Source organism: Elaeis guineensis, chromosome 13, assembly GCF_000442705.2.
Source record: "Elaeis guineensis isolate ETL-2024a chromosome 13, EG11, whole genome shotgun sequence".
In the NCBI taxonomy this organism is placed as follows: domain Eukaryota; kingdom Viridiplantae; phylum Streptophyta; class Magnoliopsida; order Arecales; family Arecaceae; genus Elaeis; species Elaeis guineensis.
The window spans coordinates 61,521,816-61,545,685 of record NC_026005.2 but is presented as its reverse complement, the minus strand read 5'-3'; the positions used below and the strand labels follow the sequence as shown (position 1 = coordinate 61,545,685).

Sequence of the window (23,870 nt, the reverse complement as noted above, 5' to 3'; positions counted from 1 at the left end):
TATCAGGTTGAGGATCAACTTATGGACTCTCCACATATTGCTTCTGGATAGACTATAGGTCTTGAACTTCCTGAAGTTCAACAATTCTCTCACTATCCCTTTCTTGGATGAACTCTTTCTTCGAAAAAGTGACATGCCTACTAATAAACATTTTTTATTGAGTAGGATGGTAGAAGTAGTATCCTATACTCTTCTTAAGATAACCTACAAATCTACATTTATTCGACCTAGCACTTAGCTTATATCCTTCAGTATTTCTGACATAAGCAGGATAGCCCCAAATCTTAAGATACTTAAGATTAGGCTTTTTTTTCATATCTCATATAGAGTATTAGGCAGTCTCTAGGGCATGAATCCAAAATAAGATCGAAAGATCTGTGAAGCATATCATGGACCGCATCATATCTAATAAGGTATGATTCTTTCTTTTTGTAATACTATTTAATTATGAAATGTAAGAAGGTGTCTATTGAGAGAGAATTTTATTTTTCTTTAAATAATCAAGAAACTCATAGTTAAGTATTCTCCTCCTCAATCAGATGGAAGAACCTTGATACTTTTATCAGTTTATTTCTCAATCATTCTTTGATACTCCTTAAACTTATCAAAAGCTTCGAATTTATATTTCAATAAATATACATATCCAAACCTAGATAAATCATATGTGAATATGATAAAGTAAGAGTATCTTTCTCTAGCTTGAGTTGATATTAGATCCTAGACATCAATATGTACTAGACCCAAAATATCGCTCATCTTATCTCCATGTCTAGTAAATGGAGTCTTGGTCATCTTACCCATGAGACAAGATTCACAAGTTCTATATAATTCAAAATCACAAGGATTAAATTTTTTTTTTGTATAACCTGTTAATCTTTGACTCATTGATATGACCAAACCGATAGTACCAGAGATATGTGACATTCACATCTTCTTTCTTTTTTTCTTCATATGATCAACATGAAGAATATTATCATTAAGTGACAAGAATAAAAGATCATTATCTATAAAAGTGTTACCATAACATTTATTAAAAAATTAAATAGAGCAACCATTGCCCTTTCCTTTTATTTCAAAATATTTTTCTAATAACATAGGTATAGAAATAATATTTCTAATAATATTTGACACATAGTAATAGTCTTTCAATTCTAAAATTTTGCCTGAAGGTAACTTCAACAGCTTGGTTCTTATAGTTTTGGCCTGGATAGACTCTCCACTAGTGCCGAATAGCACGAAATCATCTTTATTCAGATTTTTTATTTTCTGTAGATCCTGTAATGATTTGTAATGGTGTGAGCCATAGACGGTATCTAATATCCAAGAATCTGATGTTGAAGTACTTAATAATAAGTTTGTTTGTATCATATACAAACTTTTAGCAACACTTGCTTCTTTGTGCTTCAAACTTATAAGGTAGTCCTTACAGTTCCTCTTTCAGTGGCCTCCTTTGCGACATTGATAATAGGTACTCTTGTTGGAGATTTTCTTCACCTTCTTCTTTGAGATGCTAGTCTTAGAGTTCATCTTTTTCTTAGAATCCTTCTTGCTTTTCTTCTTGGAGATCTTATCTATAAGAAGAATATGAGCTTTTTCACCTTTGAAATGGCTCTCTGCTGTCTTAAGCATATTTTACAGCTCAGACAGGCTAGTGTTCAGTTTATTCATATGATAGTTTATGACAAACTGTAAGAAGAAGTTAGAGAGTGATTACAGGATCAGATCCTGACTAAGCTCACCATCTATTACAAAATCTAACTATCTCAGATGAGTGATCAGGTCAATCATCTTCAGGATATGAGCCTGCACGAACATACCTTCACTCATCCTGACATGAAATAACTGCTTAGATATCTTATATCTTGCAGTCTGACTTTGTTTTCCATATAACTCCTTTAGATTAAAGAATATGGAAGGAACATCCATACCTTTATGTTGTCTTTGAAGCTCATTACTCATAGAGGCAAGCATGATACATTTGACAGTCATACTGTCATCTTGCCACATCTTATATGTGGTCCTTTTTTTTTCAATTGCATCTTCATCGATTGAATCAGGTGTAGGGGTATCCAAAATATAGGAGACTTTCTCCTATGTGAGAATAATTCTTAAGTTCCTCAACCATTCCATATAATTGGGTCTGATCAACTTGTTGACATCAAATATGTCATGCAGTAAAAGTGAAGATGCCATTATACAGATTAATCTATAGTAACAAGAAAATAATATAAGCGGATAACTCATGATGACATACACAACTATATTAGATCTTTTATCTAATTGTTACTCCCATAATTTTATAGAATACTATAGCCCTCTTCTATGATAAACGAGAAATTCTATTGATTTTCTTCATAGGGTTGAGATCTTAATTTCTCATAAAAGGCCTTGTGATTGCATAACAAACTTTCATGAGTTTAAAGGTAGGAAACTCTTTTTTAATTGCATCTCATGCAACTCTCAACATCTTTCTACTTCTAAAATATTCATAGTCTTATGGTTGCATAAAAAACTATAATATTTTAGTTAAATCAGATCCTTCATTTTCATACAATCATATCTGAATGATGCTGCCCTTATGATTGCACAATAAAGTAATATATCCAAAATACTGTAAGCATCAAATATGTACTAAGATAACCCTACATCAATCTCCATAGTAAGTTTTGTGGTTGCACAACAAACTCACTATAATTCTTGACATGATATTGGCTTAGTATGAAGGAAGGCACATGTAGTATCTACATCACTAAGCAATCCAAACTCGAAACTCAATAGATCAGATTAGTTAGGTAAGTAGGTGGGAGGCTACCCCATGCTTTCTTTAGACTCCAACAACTTGATCAAGAAAGCAAACGGACCTAATTCGAAAATCACCTTTGACACTTACCTTAGATACCAACTAATTAATGAATCCGACATTCGGTTAGCAAGTGAATCCTAATACTACAACTTAATATAATTTTTAATGAGGATTTAAACTGGTCTCTAATATATCCTAACAATTTACATCATACGTAAAAGTGCATATCATAAGAAGAAAAATAATAATATCATGCTATAAACCATGCTATTTAAGTTGTAATATCATTCATATGCTTATGCCAAAAACATGATAACAAAAATCATGTAGGGAGCATTCAACACTTGAGCCAAAATTATTTGACTATGATTTGGATCCAACACTTGGTCCAATTCATTTGTCAAATTTAATTTGAGCCAACATTTTGAATCTTAATCCAACTTGGATTACACCTGATTCAAAACTCTAATCAAAATAGGCTTGACTAGGTTAACAATTGACCTTAATCCAATGCACCCAATAAAATTGATTAAATCATCAACCTATCATGAATCATAAAATTTTAAATAATGATAAATTTTAAATTTAATAACTAAAATTTAATAGTCTAACTACAATCATGATCAAAATAATTTTTGGTTTAAAGATCGATGCAAGTAATCGATCAATACAACCGACAACATATGAATCATATCTAATCTATATTACAAAAATAGTACTTGTTTGATTGAATCTAATAAAGATGGCTCTAATACTATTGTTGAATTTTGATCACACAATAAAATATGAATTTCAAAAATTTTGATATGCATGAAAATAAGTTTTAATATTTAAAGCTAATCGATCAGAACACAAATCCTAGAAATTCCTTGCAGACTACAATCAAACCAAAAACAAGCATGCAATGGGTTAGAAGTAACACTTCCTGAAGATGGTGGTCTGGTAACAAAATGGTCTCCATAAGACTCTAAAGTAGAGCCTTCCAATGGTGATCCACATGGGATAGATCAGAGTCCTTTCCAACCGACGTAGTGCTGCAGCCTTTCTTCACAAGAACATTGCTGGCTTTTCTTCTCGAAAACCAATCACATCACCACCTATATACCTTTGAAACCTCCATTAAAATCATACCAAAAATCTCTTTTTAAGAGAACTCATCACCCAAAACTGATTTGGAACTTCAACACTTGAAAAAATCAAATCCTAGGACAAGCAACCCTTGCTTTCCTTTTCCTCTCTTCTCTTCTTTCTGTTTTTCTCTCTTATTTTTTCTTATTTTTTCTTATCTTTTCCTCTTTTGTCACATGCCTAACAACCAAAGAAATTTAGGGTTTAATTCATATGTGGCACCCCCTTTATATATGGAATGAAGGGGCGCCAACATATCCCAAGGGGTGCCAACTCTTGGCGCTCTAATTTCTCATGCAAAGAATAAATTCTCTATGTGATTAATTGGCACAGAAGAGCCTTCAAATAAAAGGACTCCTCCTCTTCTACACCCATAAATTCTCATATATAAATAGGTGTGTAATATGAAGAGGTGGGGAGGAATAAAAGTCAGATTGGTTAAGAGTCTTAAAGAAGAAGGACTCTCCTTCTTCCTTAACACAAAAACCAAGTGGGCGGCATTAATTTTGGCATGAAAAATCTGGTGGCATGGAAGAGTCCTTCTACACTTAAAACACATTCAAGTTAGGTAGGAAACTAATTAATTTAGACCTAATCTAATTAGGTCAAAGGCAACAGGTTTGGTTTAGCTCAAATACTTTGAACTAACCTAATTAGAAATTTGGGTTAACACAATATACTAGCATATCAAATTAACTCATAAAATTTATAATAAATTTTAATTAAATCATATCAAAATCATATCTCAAAGTGTGTGATCTATTGGATTTCATATCTAGCCAGCTGTGGACTCAGACTCATGATCTAAACCAAACTGATTGAATTAGATCAGTCTAATTACATCAATTAATCAGAACTCTTTCTAATTAGATTTTGAATTAAATTTTTTTAATTATTATAAGTCTATAAGTCAAGATTGACGTCTAGTAATATATCATGACTATCTGAAAGAGATAGAATTTGATAAAAATATCAAAATTATCCTTCAATAGCAAGTTATCGTACAATTCAATCATTTAGTCATACAACATCCCAGATGAGCTATGAGTATGAAATCATATCAAATCCAAATGCTCATCTATATGTATCTCGATCAAAAGGTGATGATTCAGTTGATGATATATTAAAATTTTTTTTTTCTAATTATCATCCTACTTTGATCAAAGATTTTCTGAATCATCAAACTGTGAGATCACATAGGATGTTCACTCTCCTTATTAGGAGTAATCGATCCCTTATTGACCACTCACAATCTTCATGCACACTTCATCATATCCAGAACACTCCACATAAGGATCAAAAAATCAAGCTAGAGAATGAATCAAAATATGGATTCATGTTCATAAGCTACCATGGTGATCTTAGGTTTAAGGATCATTTACATAGCTCCCACTAGAGAATAATCTGTTGACATGCAAATAAGGCTCCATCAAATATTCTTTTATAGATCAATTCAGTAAACTCATTCTCTAATAAGTACTCTTATTCTTGTATTAGTATCACCACACAAGTGATTGTGAGATCAACTATCCTCACCATCGAGCATACATAGGATGTCCCAGTCTTATCGATATTATTGATCCCTGACTCAATGAATCAATGACTGAGAATATTTTAGATTAGAACTATCAAAAATTTAGGTCTCATTAGCATGATCTCATCATAGCCCTAAAACCATTGTCCTAATCTATGAGGTTCATTATAATCTTAAACAAACATAAAATACAGCATATAATGAATCAAAAAATCTTACTTTATTAATAATAATTATCAAATTGCATGAGTTTGAAAGATAAAATACAAAAAAATATTTTATTGTATTACACTTGTGATTAGCTTGTAGGATATTATTCTTTCAATATTCCTAATTTGGAGTTCACCTATCGTGTTCAATGGATTTGGATGATTCAGTACATTCAGTCATAGGTTCTTCGGGTCAACAGGCAGTGGCTTTGGTGCGGGTGCTGTAGTGATTAGTCACTTACCGCCAGCACAATGCCATCCCATCTCGAGCTCTTATCCCGATGACTTATGAGGGGTGCTCGATTTCGATCCATTTGTTAATGTGGTCGGTTGCCATGATTGGAGTTTCCCCTCATTTCAATGTCATTGATGCCTGTAATCGTAGAACGAAACCATTCACATCCTTTAGCACTGAATATCGATGGTTTCAGAGCTTGTTGTTTGATTCACTGCGCTGTCTACCCCCTGCTACCAATAGGTACCGAGGTCATATCTACAATGCCAGCTATCAAGTTATCATCGAGGTTGTCCTCTACATCGGTGGTCTTCCGATGAGGATTCTTCGTGGGGCTCTTGTTTTGATAAGGTGCCCTTATCGGACAAGGTCTTCGATCCTACCCTTCAACTGATGGCACTTCTCGATGCCGTGGTTATGGTTGGGATGGGTGTGGTAGTATTCTCGATCTCTCTAATTTGTTGGCACTCTCATTTTTGGAGGCTGATGGGTGAAGTTTCAACTTCGATCTCCATGACGATCTGAGCACATGAAGTAGAGAGAGAGACATGATCGTTGGAATGATAGAAAGGATTCTTCTCCCTTTATTTTTAGGGGTGATTTTCTTTTCCTTTTGAGGCTTCGCAATCATCATCCTAGGGCCATTTTTTGTCACCATTCTTCCTCCCTTTCTCTCCCCAATGATGAGTTCTACCTTTCTCGGCTCAAGCATATTTTTTGGCTTGGACTAAGAGCTCGACGTAATCCTTTGGAGAGTTCTTATTGAGGAAGAAAATCAAGCTCTCATCCCTGAATCCTCGTTCCATCGTCAAAGTGGTGGCGGACTTGCTGAAGTTTCGAACTTCAAGCATAACCATGTTAAAATGCACCGTGTGGTCTCTTGACGGCTCATCTTTTCTTTGCTCAATAAAAAAGAGGTTGTCACCATTTTTTAGTTGTGGCTTCCAGCTACCAAAGTATGTAATGAACTGCTTTCCTAGCTACTCAAAGAAGTAAGTGGATCCTTATGGAATGCTGGAGAATCAGACTTTCGTGCTTCTCCTGAGAGTCATCAGAAAAGCTTGGTAGAGGAGGGCATTGGATGCATCCCACAGCCCCATAGCATCATGAGGGTTCTATAACCCTCTAGGTGGTCGAGCGGATTGGTCATGCTGTCATACGGCCCGACCCACGGCATCTTGAATTGATGCATAATTAGTTTGCTTAGTGTCTCTCGAGAGAATGAAGGTTGGGTGTTGAAGCCATAGCCATCATTCTACTAATGGCTAGCTCCTTGAAACTCGCTAATTTGTAGTTTCAATTTCCATACCTTCCTCTCAAGTTCATCTTCTTGTCAGTAATGGTCTTGGTGTTGACTTGTGGTGGAGTTCCTCTTAGAGGGCTTCAGCGTTCGATCTCATCGATCATTTTTTCTTGAGCTTTGAGGGCGTTGAGGTGAGTGATGTGGAGCCAGTTCTACCAATTGTGATAGTCAGTGAGAGGCTTGAGCCGTGTCTGAATGCTAGCACCCTCATTTTGACCCATCTACACGGGTCCGACGGCTATGCTGAGATAGAGACGCTAGCAAAGCTTGGGTCCTTACCGCACTGTGTCGTAGCTATTGTGTAGTAGCTACAAGCGCTTGGACTTTCTCCATCATTGCATTGGTAGGATCTGGTTGGGGAGGTTGGTCTTCGGCATGTCGCGCATCAAGTGCACTATGCAGGGAAGGTTGTCGGTAGGACTTTGCTTGCACTATCTTCTCCGAGAAATTGAGATTAGTGGATGCATGGCCCCCCACTGTTCCTCTAGCACCAACATGTTTCTGCTCCTCTCTGGCTGGACCGAAGTAGTGGAACTAGCTGGAGTAACTGGGCTGGATGATTCAGATCAAGGACCGCCCATCATCAGGGCAAGCAGGAGCCGATCAGATCCGAGCACCTATAAAGAAAGCCTGACCATCAGAGAATGAGGTAGACATTCTCCAGCGATGGGCCCTTCGATGGTTAAGTCAGTGACAGTTAGAAAAAAAAATGGTAGAAGAGAAAGAAGATGATGAGAACGAGAGTCCCTAGTTGAGAAGAAGAAGGAATCTCTTTTGTTTTTCCCTTTCTCTCCCCTTTTACAGGAGAGAGCTTGTTAAGTGGTTGGCGCCCGTCAGTGTCGAGGCTGTGACTGTCAGAGCAATCATGGTGGATATCATCGGAGTCAGAATGGTGGCTGTCAGAGCTAGGAGAGTGGGGGTTAGTAGGCTGCCATGGGGTCTGCCACTCATGTTTGAAGAGATTGTGGGCCTGCGTGGCAGAATGCTGACCCAGCAAGATCCATGCACCTAACACTCTCGAGAACATTTGATCTGGAGGACGGCTTGTAGGGAGCCAGGGTGGAAGTGATATAGGATTGATGAAAATCCAATGATGTGGACATCGCTATGTTATCAATCTCATGTGGTGATCGACTAAGTGTCGATGTGTATGATACTGTTTGGGTCACATGATGGTTCTCAAATCTTGTGCTTCGAACCATTAGATTATGATGCTATGTGTCTGCCATGTCTTCGAAAATTGGACATGTCAGCAGAGGACCAAATACGATATAACAATTATATCTTAGATCATTACTTGGTTATGATGCATCACTTGCAATATTAATAATAAATTTTCTATTATAAACTATTTTCATCTAATTGTTAAATTAACTTGATTTATGTAACTTATTCATTAAATGGATTAGATCAAATCAAGTTGAAAATAATATATATCAAACCTATCAAAAAATCTTTGATAGAATAGAATATACAAGCAATTTTATTAACTTTATTGTCCCATTAATAACCAATAAATATTAAAACTTTTTTCACAAGAGTAGGCAAAAGATATTATGCACCCATGTATTAATAAATTATAATAATATATCTTTAATTGACTAATAATCACTAACGTATATAAAACTATCATAGAGTAGATTAAAAATTTAAAGCTAGACCTAACTAATATTTCTCTAACAATTTACTTGACTTGACTGATCATGCAACCCATTCAGTAAATAAGTCTATCCAAATAATGTTGAAAATAGAATATTTAATCCATTAAGAATTTTTAAGTATAAATAGCATATAGTCAATATATGTAGCAAAACCTTGTTACTTTTAGAATCTATTAAATATATGTAATATCTATTTTTGAAAAAAATTCAACCACATATTCCATGATGAAATATTATCATTATAAAAATCTGAAATCAATGTGCAACAAATACAAATTTATCATAATAAAAACCATAAATATTTAACAATAAAATTATTAATTATACATTGATATATAGGTAGAAAAATTTATTTCATTGATAAATAGTTTATATTTTGCAATGAAACAATATATATTACCAATTGAGTTTTGTTTAACCAAAAAATATTATCCTTACAAGGTACTACAGCAATATAAAAAAAATTTTACAATATCTATGAATAATTGTTATAATATTTTAGACTCTTATGATAATTTTTAAAATTGTTACTCTATATTATAATTTCTTATGGTGGTTATAATATACCATTATTGCTATATATTAATTTTTAGTAACATTTCTGACAAATCACTATAATATTATATATCTTTGGTGATATTTTTTAAAATAATTACTAGAGTAGTTATAATAACAGTGATAAGTGATATATTTTTATATTTATTGAAGATATTTTTGATAATTTATGGTGCTAACATCTTCTTAAAAACTTAATTTCACGAATAAATTAGATTTTCTTACAAAAATAAATAATTTTAAAAAAAATAAAATTAGAACATATTTATGAAAAATAGATGTTGATTTAATTAAATAATTTAAGTACCAAAATAATAAAAAAATTTTAAAAAATTTAATACATATTTTTTTCTTATTTTTCAAACAAAAATTGGAGCGAAAATCAAGCTAAAATATCCTAAAAATATTAAAAATTATCTTTGGTGCATGGTAGATCGGTTGCTCGATCTACAAAATCAAGGATGCAATCCACAGGAGCAGTTTGCGATCCACAGGTGTGGTCCATAGCTGAAAGAATGTTTTTTTTGGCACTGATCGAGGGTCCAGATCAAATTTGGAGCTCGATTCAACGGCTGTGGTAGTTCCCGACTTTGTTAAGGAGAGATTTGTGCAATGCAACGGCTGGAATTCTATTTGGAGCATGATTGGATGGTCAGAAATATATCCGACTTTGATAAGGAGTAAAACATCAGATTTTGGGCTGATGTGGGTGGTTTAAAGACGATCTGATGGCCAGAAATTAATGTAAAAAGTATCATACGATTTCTAAAGATTTTAGGACTCCTTATCCTACCAAAAAAATATAAAATTTCACCTATAAATAGGAGGTCTGAGAATAAGTATAGGGAGGAGAAAAAATCAAAAAAAAAGTAACAAAATAGAGAAAAAAATTAAGGAGCTTTAGGGATCAAATATTGGAAGATTATGGAGCAAGAGAGCTTGATGCATGGCTAAATCCTTTCAATCCAGGAATACGATGAAGCCTGTAAATGAATTTTTATTTTTTTCTTGTATTTAATTTTTATGCAATAAAATTATACTTTTATTTCATATCTTTTTATTTTTTTTTGCGGTATTGATCCAGCCTACACGACCTATACCCTTTATTGACGTGCCATGATCTCTGGATATGGTATGTACTTTAGAGAGATAGATCATGATATGTTAGATTAAATTTTATATCTTGTAATTAAATTTAGATAGTTTATACTTTGACAGGATGAGCTGTAATCTACTAATATAGTCCGTATCCCTTAAAAATAAGCTATCTTAATCACAAGAATTAATATTACGACATAAGAAAAAAAATAAATCTAATTTGCATGGTGGATTCAGAATTTCTGGATTATTTCTCTGACTTATTTTCTTTCATAAATTAATTTATATTTATAATTGAATTTTTGTTATTTTATTTTTATTTAATTCTTCTATAAATAATTTTTTTTTATTTTTTTTTAAAAAAAAAAAAGATAATCGCCCTAGATCTCCGTGGAAAACGATCTCTACTCACCCTATCTATATATTTTGAGTGGGTTTTTATTCTTGACCGTTTACAACAGCGATCAAATTTTAGTATCGTTGCTAGAGATCTAGGTACGATTATTTTTTTTTAAAAATTTTTTTTTTAGTCTTATTCTTAGTTTCTTTTTATTTGCTTTCTAATTTTCTTAGTTCCTTAGTCAAACTTATTTTCTTTCAAAAAAAAAATCTCTGCATTGACACCTCGTAATCTACTTAAAAAATTAGATACTTAATTACAAAACCTAAAAAGTAAAACAAATCAATTTACTCTTGACTAACTACCAAATCTGGCTATCTTTTCTTCTTGCATTGCATAATTCTATAAAACATCTTAAGGATACAAATCCTAAATAAGATAAGATGGAGATTTTATTACCCTTCCTTGGCCCACAAATCACCATCTTGCATACTGTATTGACCTAAACTTTAACTTAAAATCAATTAGACGTTGGTCCCTAAGGACTCTCGAGCTCAATAGGACAAGGGATCCAAAGAGTTGGGTTGGATTAGGATGAGGCAGTTTGATTGGTATCTAGAAAAGTGATTTAGAGACTACATCCTAATTGAAGATGGTTATTTAATTGATTCTGTTCATTTATCTGACCAACTCAGTTGGTGTTTAAGGAAAGTAACGAGGGGACCCCCATCAATCTTATACTTTCTTAACTAGTTGAGTGGCTAGTCTTTTACCTGAAGTGCTCAAAGGCAATCTTGATAGTTAAAAGCTGTCTAGATCTAGGATTATCCTTAGTTAGGATTGTCTGCATAACTTAATTACTAACCTATAACCATTAACCCTAATTAAAATATTTTTCTCTATCGTCTCTCGATTTAGGACTTCTTAAGCACTCATCTTTAAAATTCTCTTCTCATCTATCTCTCCTTTCTCTTCTCTTTTCTAACAAAAAAAATCATTAAAAATCTCACAAGATTGCAACTTAGAAAAGAAAATCTAGTCGTTTAGTGAGAATTGATTCAAACCCTACCCTAATCTAAGAAAATTCTAAGTCCACAATGAGTGAAGTCAATCAACCTCAGATCCTAAAAGATCTTTGCTATCCTGTTGGGTCAGTCCAACCATCTTGTATCAGACTTCCCCAAACCAATGCAACTTTTGAAATTAAATCTCAAATCATTAACATGCTCCCTAAATTCACTGGTAATGAAGATGCATATATTTTTATTAGAGAATTTGAGGAAGTATGTGACCCATGAGAATACACCAATTGTCAGATGATGCTATTAAACTTAGGCTAATTAATTTTGCTCTCAAGGACAGTGCTAAGAAATGGTTATATTGTCTGCCCAATCACTCGATCACAACTTGGGATGGATTTGTCAAAACTTTTTTGAGAAAATTTTTTCCACATCATAAAATAACCAAGTTAAGAAATAAAATTAATCAATTTTATCAATTTGGGGGTAAGTCTTTCTGGAAGTGTTTTGATCATTTTAAGAATCTTTTAACCCAATGCCCGCACCATGAAATTGAGACTTGGAGACTATGCCAAACCTTTTATGAGAGACTAGACCCAAACTCTAGAACTATTCTAGAGTCAATGTGTTAGGACCAGTTTATGCATAAGAAAGCCAATGAAGCCCGACAATTCTTAGAGGACCTGCAGAAAAGAGCCTACAGTGGAAAGCAACTAGGGAACCTACAAGAGGTGCTATGCACCAAGTATCCCATCCCTAGTTATAGAGGCCAAAATACATACTATACTATGTAGGTTAGAGGCCTTAGAACTCAAGGGACACACCCAAGTGAACCAAGTTTCAACATCTACTGGCAATGGATGTAATGCCACAGACCACATCATGGAAGAATGTCCTTTTTTGATGAATCCAACTGAAAACAAAGTAGCACAGGTTAATGCTGCCTACTATAAATCTACAAATGACCCTTATGCACCAACGTATAACCCAGGATAGAGGAATCACCCTAACTTTTCTTGGTCACAAGGGTCAAATCCCAGTAGACCTGTCCTTAATCAATCCAATCAAAGGCCCACTCAACCATCAAATTATTCACAAGGCTTCAACAATGATCAAAGGCTTAATGCACTAGAAAAAGGGTTAGAGATTTTAATAAAAATCACTTCTGATAGTATATAATTTAATGACTAAAAGCATAATTCACTAGAGAAAAGCCTTGAAGCCTTGACAAAAAATATAAATAATTTTATGCAAACCACGAATCAAGTTGTAAATTCAAACACCCAAGCTATTGCCTGTCTAGAAATGCAATTAAGTTAGTTGGCTACCACCATTAGTGAAAGAGAAAAAGAAAAATGGTCAAGCCAACCTGAACCTAACCCAAGAGCCCAAATTGGTCAACAATCTCAACCTGAAAGTCGATTCAACTATGTAAATATAATTCACATCTTAAGATTTGGGAGACAAGTAGACAATCAAGTAGGTATAACTAAGAACCAAGAAGACCAATCGACTGAACCACAGACTGATCAGACCAAGTCTAACAAGCCTGAATCAACAAAGATTGATGAGCCATCCAAGCCAATTATAGAACCCATCTCTAGGTTCAAGCAAGTTGAGACATCAACCACCAATCCTATAGCTCCTTTTTCAAATAGACTTAGGTCCAACAGACACTCAGCCCATATGGATCAAATCTTAAAGATATTCAAATAAGTGAAAGTAAATATTTCTTTACTAGATATGATCCAACAAGTTTTCACTTATGCTAAGTTCCTCAAAGACTTATGCACAAAGAAAAAGACCACTAATATTCCTAAGAAAGTCTTTTTGGCAGCTAGTGTGAGCTCATATCTTTCAAGCCACATGCCAGTCAAGTATAAAGATCCAGAGTCTCCTACAATCTCATGTGTCATTGGGAAAACCATCATTGATAGGGCTTTGTTAGACCTAGGGGCTAGTGTGAATATCTTACCTGATTCGGTCTATGAGAAATTGGGGATAGGAGAATTAAAGCATACAAAAATTACATTGCAATTGACAGACCGATCAGTGAGAATCTCCAAAGGAGTTGTGGAGGATGTGCTAATCAAGGTCAGTAAGTTTATTTACCCTGTGGATTTTGTGATCCTAAAAATTGAACCAGTATCAAATCCAAAAGGTCACATCCCAGTCATCTTTGGTAGATCATTTTTAGCAACCATCAACGCCTTGATCAACTATCGCGATGGACTTATGAAGGTCTCATTTGGAAACATATCCATTGATCTTAATATTTTTAATCTTGAAAATAAAAATGATCAATTAGTTAATGTAAACTTGATCTAGAATGAGATCTATGAGACCATTGACCCAAGGGAAGAAGATTTTAACTGTAATCTCTGGCCAGATCAAAAAATTGAAATAGCTTATGAAATTTTTTCATCTAATGATCAGAGAGTTCATCCACAATGGCAACTACCTATCGAATTACTTATAAAGATAAATTTTCTGAATGAACCAATTGAAAAAATTCAAGTCCAGGAGGTTAATGCCCTGCTTGATTTACCTCACCTACCTTACCCACTTGAATTTGTCAACTAATATTTGATACGAGATAAGTGAGGTAGAATTAGTATGGTCTGGCTGAAGATGATAAACTTAGCGCTCTTTGGGAGGCAATCTAATTTTTTTTTAATTTTAACTAATCTTTATTTTTTTTAGAAATAAAGGACTACTCTATGTGGAAGCACCTGTCAATAATTTGGCCTGGCTGAAGATAATAAACTTAGTACTTTTTGAGAGGCAATCCAGTTCCAGCTTTTACTTTTGCTTTCTTTTGTATTTTATTTAAGTTAATCAAGTCTTGCTTCGTATCTTTTGAAGGGATTTGAGCACAATATTGGCTAAGTTAGGGGAAAACTAATTTTGAAAAAACTTCTAGATCAGGTGACATCTCTTTTTTTTTCTCTTTTTATGCATCCTTTATTTTTTCTACTCCATTGAGGACAATATCAATTAAGTTGGGGGGGAGAATAAGAAAAAAATTAAAAAAATTTTAAGTCCTCAAGTAAGTTAGTATTTAGTATTTAAGCACTTGATTATACTTAAGAATCGAGTTAAACCAAGTATTTTTTAAAAAAAAATTGTTGTACAAATTAGAGTCTGTGAGATATTGAGGGATCAAGTATTAAGAAAACTCAATAAAAAGTTAAGTTTAGAACTTAAATAATTTTTTTTGAGCATTTCTAAATTTTTTTACTAGTATCAAAAAAGAGTTTACTTCTTATAGACTTGTATAGGGTAACTATACATTTCTTCATATTTAAAAAAAAAAAAGAAAGAGTTTTCAAATACTTCATGCTGAGTAATCGGGTCTCTTTGCCTAAGTAAGCATTGAGTTTCACGTTAAAAGATATGAAGGGCAAAAAAGCTTTATTGTAAAGCTAATTTTAACTCGTAGTCTGTTTGATTCAAGCAAGTAGGTCCGAGGGGTATTTTATACCTAGTGCCCTAAAGTCATCTGATTTGGGAGTCATTGGTTGAAAACTTGCTACATGGGTCAAACAGAAAGCTTAAGGGATTAAGACACTCAATAGCAATACAACGTTAAAAAAAAAATTAATAAATGAAAGATGGAAGTAACAATATACATGTCCATATGAGGTTAATGATTTGGAGATAAATATAGGAATAATTTAGAAAAAATTCAAAAAATATTTAGTATTTTTAGCTTAACTCCCACATTGATTAATATTAATATTCCAATGACATACCTCATTTACGCTCTACTGAACATCAGTGGCTCTTTTGAAAATTGTTTCATGAAATTCAAAATTTTAAATTAAAAGGTACTTAATTTTAAATTCTTTCTTTACTCAAGGATGAATAAAGTTCAAGTTGGGAGGTGTGATAAGTGATATATTTTTATATTTATTGAAGATATTGTTGATAATTTATGGTGCTAACATCTTCTTAAAAACTTAATTTCATGAATAAATTAGATTTTCTTACAAAAATAAATAATTTTTTAAAAAATATTAAATTAAAATATATTTATGAAAAATAGATGTTGATTTAATCGAGCAATTTAAGCATCAAAATAATGAAGAATTTTTGAAAAATTTAATGTATATTTTTTTCTTATTTTTTAGATGAAAATTGAAGCAAAAATCAAGCCAAAATATCCTAAAAAATATTGAAAATTACCTTCGGTGCACGGTGGACCGGCCGCTTGGTCCACAGAATCAAGGGTGCGGTCCATAGGAGCAGTTTGCGGTCCACAGTAGAAGGAAGGCTTTTTGTGCTGATTGATGGTCCAGATCAAATTTGGAGCTCAATCCAACGGCTATGGTGATTCTCAACTTTGTTAAAGAGAGATTTACGTGATCCAACGGCTGGAATTCCATCTAAAGTGCGATCGGATGGTCAGAAATACATCCGACTTTGATAAGGAGTAAAACATCAAATTTTGGACTGATTTGGGTGGTTCAAAGATGATCCGATGGTCAAAAATTAATGTAAAGAGTATAATACGATTTCTAAGGATTTTAGGACTTTTTTCCTACCAAAAAAATATGAAAAATTCATCTATAAATAGTGAGTCCGGAAATAAGTGTAGAGAGGAGAAAAAATCAAGGAAAAAGCAAGAAAAAAATAGAGAAAAAAATCAAGGAGCTTTAGGGATCAAATATTGAGAGATTATGGAGCAAGAGAGCTTGATGCGTGGCTAAATCCCTTCAATTCAGAAATACGATGAAGCCTGTAAATGAATTTTTATTTTTTTTATATTTAATTTTTATGCAATAAAATTATATTTTTATTTTATATCTTTTTATTTTTTTTGAAGTATTGATCCAGCCTACACGACCTATACCCTCTATTGACGTGCCATGATCTCTGGATATGGTACGTACTTTGGAGAGATAAATCGTGGTATGTTAGATTAAATCTTATATCTTGTACTTAAATTTAGATAGTTTATACTCTAATAAGACGAGCTGTAAACTACTGATATAGTCCGTATCCCTTAGAGATAAGCTATGCTAATATCTTAATCACAAGAATTAATATTGCAACATAAGAAAAAAAAATCTAATTTGCATGGTAAATTCGGAATTCCTGAGTTATTTCTCTGACTTGTTTTCTTTCATAAATTAATTTACATTTACAATTGAATTCTTGTTATTTTATTTCTATTTAATCCTTTTATAAATAATTCTCTTTTATTTTTTCTTAAAAAAAAAAAAGATAATCATCCTACATCCCCATGAAAACGATCCCTACTCATCCTATCTATATAGTTTGAGTTGGTTTTTATTTTTGACCGCCTACGACAGTGGTAAAACAGATTTTGCCAAGTATTACTAAAATTTCATCATTGTAAATTTTATTTATTATAATAATTTTTGTATTATAAAATTAAAATATGTCGTATAAACAGTACATAAGATGAATGTGATTGAGAAAATATAAAAAAGATGTAAATTATTTGCATATGATAAAACTAATGATGGAGACGTGTGCACGATCTCGTGATGCTTTCAGGAGGACATGCACCTAGATGATTTTGCATTCTCAAAGCTTTGTTGTTTTAGATTTTTGTCACCTGGTGATTATTCAATTATTGAAAATGATAAAATATTCTTTTTGAGGATAAAAGCCATACAAGATAATAAGGTGAGGCTTTCCAATAATTTGGCAACATATATAATTGCCTTTTATTAATGTTGAGTGTCAACCTTGTCAATATTTTGGATAGAATCTATATTTTATTTCATAAATCTTTCTTCTAGATCAGAGACCTATCTTTCTTTTAATATATAGGATTTAGACAATATTTCCTCAAGGATAGAAGTTCAACCTAGTCTTAGGGTTCTCCAATTGAGAGTTCAGAGTGGAGGTTCATCTTGCTCAAACTTCAATGTTCACATAGTTTAAGTTTACTAAACTTGTTCTTCTTCTTCTTTTTTAAGTGATGATATTTTTTACTTAATCTATTAATTTTTTTATTTATTTTGATTAAAATTTAGGATTCTCTCAATTGAGGTACTAACCCTACACCTCGTGATCCTCAGCTATTGATTAATTATTCAATCTATGTATCTCATGATCCTTAGCTATTGATTAATTATTCAATCTACGTATATAAAGTTGTTCAGCCAACTCAACTATACATCCTATGTATTGGTCAATGTGAACACTCGGCAAGTTAAACAACTTAGACGGGATCTAAAATTGGATACATGAATGTGAGTTGTGCATGCACTTTATTGTTTTAGGGTTCATAATGATGTTCCACAATTATCTTCTAAGATTTATACAAGATTAGGCCTGCTTGATTTCCATCGCCTGCATATATGCAATTTCACCTTTACATCAATAAGACTAGAATTGCCCATAGGTCTTGCATTTTTATTGGGAAAAAGCTAGACAGTTGAATGATAGCAGGATCCATTTTACTCACTAAAATAAAAGATTAGTTAATGGCCTAATTAGAGACTTTAAGCCCAATTGAGCTGAGATGGGATTCATTCAGCTCTAAAATAATTTTTTGTGCACCAAATGCGGTACAATAAAAGCACACCATCCAATAATATTAGGGCATATAAATATATTTAGATGAGACAGACATTTAATACCGCTCAATTTATTTCTTTCTCCATTTTTTAATGAAAATATCCTTCTCTTCATAAAATAAAAAAATATTATTATTATTTTTTGATGTCTTGCATGATTTTCTATGAATATATATATAACATCTTGAATGATATATATAACTTCTTATATCTTTATCACATCAGTAACAATATATATGACATCTTGAATAATATATATATAACTTCCTAATACCTTATATGACTTTCTGTAAATGTATATGACATCTTTAATAATATATATGACTTTCTGTGAATATATATGATATCTTGAATAATATATATGACTTCCTAATATCTTATATGATTTCCTATGAATACATATGATATCTTGAATAATATATATAACTTTCTGATGCCTTATGTGATTTTTTGTGAGTTATATAAGGAATCAGAAAGTTACATATATTACTCAGGATGTCATATATATTCACAAGAAGTCATATATATCATTTAAGATGTCATATATATTAATAGAAAGTCATATAAGGCATTAGGAAGTTATATATATTATTCAAGATGTCATATATATTCATAGGAAGTCGTATATATTGTTCAAAATGTCATATATATTTACAAGAAGTCGTATAAGACATTATAAAGCCATATATATTATTTAGGATATCATGTATATTCACACAAAATCATATATATTATTTTGAATATCATATATATTCATAGGAAGTCATACAAGACATCAGAAAGTCATATATATGGTTCAGGATGTCATAAATATATAAGAAGTCATTTATATGATTCAGGATGTCATATATATATACGAAAAATTATACAAGATATCAAGAAGTAATAATACTGTTCCTTCTTTATTCTATGGAAGAAAAGATATTTTCATCATAAAAATTAGAGAAAGAAAAAATTGAGTAGCATTAAATGTTTGTCTCATCGTTAAGTATGCTACGTGCTCCAATTTAATTGGACGGTGCACTCCATGTCAATTTTATTGCACCACATGCAGTGCACAAAGAATTTTTCTTCAGCTTTATCCAGCTTAGACCTGTTCAGGGTCTACATAGCTTGCCTGGCCCACCTGCGCCCAAAATTTTTTGGGTGGGCTCAAGCTAAAGATTTAGGCCCATTGGGCTACACCCGAACAAAGAACAGGCCTGTTTAATAAATAGGCCAGACTTAAGACTTGGGGATTAAAGCGCAGTCGGTGCCCAGGCCAATCTTTTTTTTTATTTTGCTTATGATATTTGTTTATGTTTGATATGTTTGCAGACTTAATTGACAATTGTTGTTGATATATGAACTTAATGTGATGGCAGGTATATTATAGAATATTAGTAATATTTAATTATTTATATTTAATATTTCAAAATATTTATAGTATTTTAAGAATTTTTTAGAAAAAAATAAATTGATTATAAAACCTGAGGCCCGGTCCAAAGTCAAAGCTTGTGTAAGAGCCAGGCGTAGGCCTAGAATGTTGGCTCAAAGGCTAGGCTAAGCTAGGTCTGGGCTTAAGAAACTTTTTTGACCTTTGGATTAGGTCTTGCCAAAGCCCAGCTTGGCCCAAGTCTAGTCCAGCCAGTATATGCCTTTATTGCAATAGAGATCTCACAACCTAAACTCATGAATATTAGCTTTCTTTGCTTAATGATTTCAACTTTGACATGCATTTCCACTTGAAATAACATACCCTCATGGTAGACATTACTGTTGTACTGCAATCGTTGCGTGTTCATTAAAAATCAACTGTCCAAGAAAGCTAAAGACCTTAGCATCTAAAATCTCAATCTCCTCTTCCAAGAACCGGACCTCATCCGAAATTCCACTCCCCCTCATTAGATACCACACTTCCTTGAATTCTAAAATCTCCAACCCCATCTTTGAGAATTAGTTAAGTGATAAATTTTCTATCAAAGTATAACTAGAAAACAAAATTTGATGAACAAAAGATGTGTTTGGTTTACAATCGAAATCAGAATTGTAATACGAATGATTTAAAATGAAAGCCGAAACAGAGATTTTGAGATATTGAGGCATTTTGATTTTTTCATAGAATTGAAATGAAACTCTCTTCAACTAAATTGCTAAAATAGCAGTTATTTATTCTTATTGCCATTCTAGAATTCAACCTCTCTTAACCAAATATATCCGGAATATAATGTTGTACGTTTCTTTCTCTTTAAGATTATACTTCACCAACCATTGTCAGTAGTTAAAAAAGTCCATAACTTCGGAGTTGCTATAATTTTGGTCTGTAATCCACTAAAGCATGTTCCTACAAACAGTGATGTTCAAACCAATAGACCAGCTATCTGCTGGGTCTTCATCCCAGTATAAGCTCAAAAGCAGTCTTATGCTCAATTATAGCTTCATAGGACAACATCTTCACCATCTCAAATCCAGTTGATGATCCATCCAGCAGACATATGTGTTCAGCTCTACAGCAACAGACAGAGCACATCACGTAGCAAAATAGGACTGACTACTCAACATGATTCATTGGGTAAGTTTTAGGGTTGATCCAGTTAGTTTTTATAATTCTCTTGGAGGTTATATACAATCGCCAGTTGAGAGTTATGAATGGATTATCAAAAGTTGAAAAGTTAAATGGTTCTAATTTTTGGCATGACAAAATGTAAAATGGAATACGTACAAATCAATATAAGCTATTGGATATTCTGAAAGGTAAAACACCCAAGTGATAGACCAATTTAAGAGAAAGAAAAAAAAAATGTAGAAAAGTTTGAAGAAGACAATTTAGTTACCAAGTCATCAATATTAAGTTTCATGAAGGATGATTTAATTAGAGTTCTGAAGAACATAAACTGATTAATTAAGGTACACATATTTAACTTCTTCATGATAGGTATGATATATATAAAATAAAAGAAGGTGATGATGTCATAGGACATGCTAATAAGATTTTTGTGATTGCTAAGGACCGAAAATGAAATATCTGAGAAAATATAAGTCTCAACCATCTCAAATAGCTTGCCTCCATCAATCATAAAAATGGTTCTGTAGCTGTAAGGTTGATTCCTTATCCTTATATTTAATATTGGATCATCCTCCGCTACTAGAACTTGAGCAAGAATATAGAGAAACGGAGATAAGGAAAATAAACTAACAGTCCAATAAACTCTACTCAAAATGATAATAAGAACTCTCATAGCAATAAATGTACTAAAAGATTTGATCAGAATCAATATTTTAAAAATAAAGGGAAGTAGGTGCTCTTTTAGAAAGCTTGAATGGTTCAGCTAGCAGATATACTCTATTTTATTTATTAAAATATAAAACCATTGGAAAGCAAACTCATCAGCATCAAAACGATCAAGAGAGAAAATTTAAGTGATTGTAGAAGGGAACTTGTTTTGTATTATTACCGAATATTTTTTTTTGTTGACCAGGATGTCAAAGGTTGCTGGGTGAACTTGGGGCACATCGCCATATTGCTTGCGATCTAGAGGCCTCTTTGAAAATTTTGAGAAATACCAGGCAAGTGAAAACCACAAAAGGAAATCGTACCTATTCAAATATTTTGGGTTCGAGGTCCCTGTGGTTTTCTGGTTCACCATCACCTGGTGCTCCGCGGCCTTGTACCTTCCCCTCTCTGTTTCTCCATGGGCTTCCCTGGGAATACCCCTGGGATGTGTGGGATGGTGACCCACTTCTCCATGACCATGTCGATCAGTTGCAACTTGTCCGCATCATCCAGAAGGATCACCATGTGGAATGGATCCGTATGTGGCTCCATCCCAAGGGCTAGGTGGGGATTGGGGCATGGTGGATAAAAGTTGCTTGAGATATATTGGAAATATTCTTTTATCGTGCCCTCCACGTCCCCTTAATCTCTGCCTTGTCCTTCAAAAATAGCCCTTGCTAGCCTTATAGCTAGTTGCTAGCTTGCCTCCGGAAATGCCTCGGTTGTATCCCTATGGTTGGAGGGTTTTGAATAGGAGTGATAAAATATGATTCAATCTATCAATCCAATTTATATTCGATCTATCAGAAATAGATTTAAATTTAAGTTAAATAAATTTGAATCATTAACGGATCGAACTATTTAACTTTTTTAATATTTAGATTAGAATGGATATTAGATATCTAATCCATTTAATATTTAAATTGAGTTGAATCAAGTAATCTATTTAATATGTTTAAGACCTATTTAATATGTTTAAAATCTACTTAACGTATTTCTGATCCATTTAATCTGATCTGTTTAATCCGTTTAATCTATTTAACCCCTTTAACCTATTTTGATCCATTTAATAAACAAATTAAGTTGATCGGATCGGATTATTTGTTTAATAAATAGATCGAATTTATATTTAAATTTTTGATCTATTTAATAAATAGATCAGATTTAGATTGATGATTTTTTTATTCATTCAATATTAACCGATTCGTATCCAATTTGATCCCATCCGATTACTATCTCTAGTTTTGAGGGTTAGAAAGGGACGATCTCACTACTAGCAGGGTACCCCTGGTGGCAGAGAACTTCTAGCCAAGTGCCATCTGATTGTAAAGCGTAGTCTATTGGTGCTGTATGATCCCTTGTCATGTACTTCATCTTCGCCTCCAATGGAAGGGTACAGATAGCCTTGATAGCCTCAAGCATCTTCTCTGTAGTTGATTTTTTTTTTCTTTTCTTTTCTTTTCTTTTCTTTTCTTTGGTGAAGCTGTAGTTGATTCTTTGATACCATGGTTAACAACAAGAGACCCAAGTTGGTGCAAGCCCTATCTGCGTCCTTTATCATTCTAGCTTTAGCCAATGGGTCAGAGTGCAGCCTCCAAGAAGTGCTTCGCTCCTTTCTGGTTGACTACAATAACAATAGGTGAAGCAGAAACAGGGGTGGCATGGGGAGCCATAATTTGGGTTTTCAAATTAGTTTGATGATGGGCCTTACAATAAAGAGGTAATGCCGCAATGGAGTGGAAGGCCAATTTATAGAAGGCATGGGAAAGATAGGGCTGGGGAAGTCCATAATTGCGAAGCGGTTTTATTATCTATCTTTATTTTGTTAACAATTGGTAGTCAATTAATTACGAAAAACAAAAATAGTTTGGTGGCAAGAAAATTTGACAAGACAAATTATGGTCATTGCGATTGAAATCAAAATTAGTTAGATCTTCGGATTTACTTGTACAAGTGGCATTAGCAACTTGGAAAAGCCAGCTTGAGCGGTGGAAGTGATTATGCAATGATCTTATCTTTCTAGAAAAAAAGAAAGCCAAAACTAATAGCAAGTGCCTCAACTAATAAGCCTTTAAACCCGAATCTATTAGGTGTCTACCAAATTTTGTTCCCTAGAGTTTTCTAATAGAAGTGGTCCCCAACTCATAAAACCCAAACTTACTTTCCTATGCATTA

General features: G+C 33.1%; 1 pseudogene; it reads right to left on the bottom strand.

Annotated features, from left to right (window-relative positions):
* LOC140853140 (protein DOWNY MILDEW RESISTANCE 6-like) overlaps positions 1-23,368 on the bottom strand; it is a 29,542-nt pseudogene extending 6,174 nt beyond the window's left edge.
* Between the last annotated feature and the right edge of the window lie 502 nt (positions 23,369-23,870).